Raw genomic sequence first — 2,013 nt, forward strand, 5'->3', positions numbered from 1 at the left:
CTCAGATGTACGCATCACCCGAGCTGAAGGCATTGAAAGCTTCTTCGGAGAAACCAGGGTCGCGTAGTGCGGCCCGCCAACACCGATGATTCATGGCGCTCTCTACTTCGGAGTTTGTAGCGGATAATCTATCTGAATCCTCTATATGAGGGTTGTCCGGTGTCACTCCTGTATTAACCTCCGCCCTCGAGGCCGGCTCTGGAGCCCGGCTGGTGGAGGCGCGGCGAGTAGGGTCCCTGAATATAGTCCGGCGGATGCTTTTCCTGCCAAGACACGAAGGACAATGTCATACTTTAAGATGACTGTTGTGGAGCACATTTGAAACCATACCTCTTTGATGATGGTTTGGCCGCATTTCCGCTCGCCTTCCTTTTTGGAAGCCTACCCGGCGTAGGCACTCCTTGTTGATGAGTTGCCTCGGGTTCGGCATGGAGCGCCGACCGCTTTCCTTTAATAAACATAAGGGTTGAGCTGTGGGTAAGGCGGAAAGAGCGACTCCTTTTTGGAAATAAGTCTCCTATTCGCATACATGTGATACATGGAGGAGGCCAGCATAGTCAGCAATGATGGCCACTTCGGTGCCATAATAGCTCGCCTGGTAGAACACCCCTTCGACAAGCTCCAAAAATATATTCGGATCTACTTCGAATCAGGGGTCAAGGGCTTGGTTGCGATCCTCGGGCTGTGGAGCCGGGATGTTGATCCCCTTTGTAAACTTCCGCTATTCCTGTTATGGATACGCAGAGTAAAAATTCATGCTAAAGGACTGGGAGAATGGATAGAGTTGAGTAAGGGATAGCAACTCACCCAGCTGGGAGGATTGTACATGGAAAATCCGTCCCATGGCTTAATACGGACGAACTCCTCTTCTTCTCCTTTGTATAGCTCAGACAATATTTTCACTAGAGCATTGGTGGAGCCTGGGCCTTTTCTGCTGCAGCGGGTAGTGTCGTCTCCGCCATTGAAGTGCCACATGGGATGCCCTTGGTACTGGAGTGGTTGTACCCCCCGCTTTATGCATACGGCCATGACCTCGATTATTGTTAATCCGGATGCAGCAAGCGTTCGTATCTTGCTCATCAATTGAGGGACCTCTCTGCTATCTTCCTCCTTGGGGCTCCGGGGACGCCAGTTGCGGCGCTTCACCAATGGAGTATTTGTGAACTCAGGGAGACCCATTTGAACTGGGTCAGGAAGGGAGACGTCCTCTATATAGAACCACTCAGAAGGCCATTCTTAGGATACCTTCTTCGGTGTGCCGGATAGGTATCCGGTCCCGGCGATGCGCAATATCTCGGCTCTGCCAACTTGGAATATCGATCCCTCTTGGTTACGAGGGACGAGGCAGAACAACCTCTTCCATAGCTCAAAATGAGCTTCGCAACCTCGGAAAAGCTCACAAAGGGCGACATAGCCTGTGATATGCATGATGGAGGCTGGGGTGAAGTTATGCAGCTGGAGACCATAGTACTCCAAGAGCCCGCAGAGGAAGGGATGGATTGGAAATCCGACGCCCCTCAGCAGATAAGGGACAAGGCATACTCGCTCCCCCCGCAGATGGATTAGGGAAAATCTCCGCTTGCTCCCCCCGTCAAAAGTAGCTAATCCGGCTCGGACGGGGACTAGGTGTGCAGGTGGGAGGAACCCCTGGTTTTGCAACTTCACTAATTGACCATGGGATACGGTGCACCTATATCAATCACCCGGTTTGGCACTATGAGGGCAAGAGGAGGAGCTACGGGGTCCGGCCATGTTGGGATGGTATTTTCGGGCGCGCTCTGATGATCCTTCGCTTGGGAAGGATGGTGTGGATTAGATCTGAAGATCTCCGTCTCTTTAAATAGATGGTTTACTTAAGTGGTTAGGGGGGCAAGTGTAAAAATGCCCCGACTCCTCACATTCACTTGACACGTGGAAGCTGGAAATTATTGAAGTACAGAAGCCGAGGAAGCGTAACATTAAATGAGGAGCCGAGTACTGCTCTTTACAACAGGTACTTTGGAAGAATTCAGA

The sequence above is a fragment of the Triticum dicoccoides genome, chromosome 2B (assembly GCF_002162155.2).
Source record: "Triticum dicoccoides isolate Atlit2015 ecotype Zavitan chromosome 2B, WEW_v2.0, whole genome shotgun sequence".
In the NCBI taxonomy this organism is placed as follows: domain Eukaryota; kingdom Viridiplantae; phylum Streptophyta; class Magnoliopsida; order Poales; family Poaceae; genus Triticum; species Triticum dicoccoides.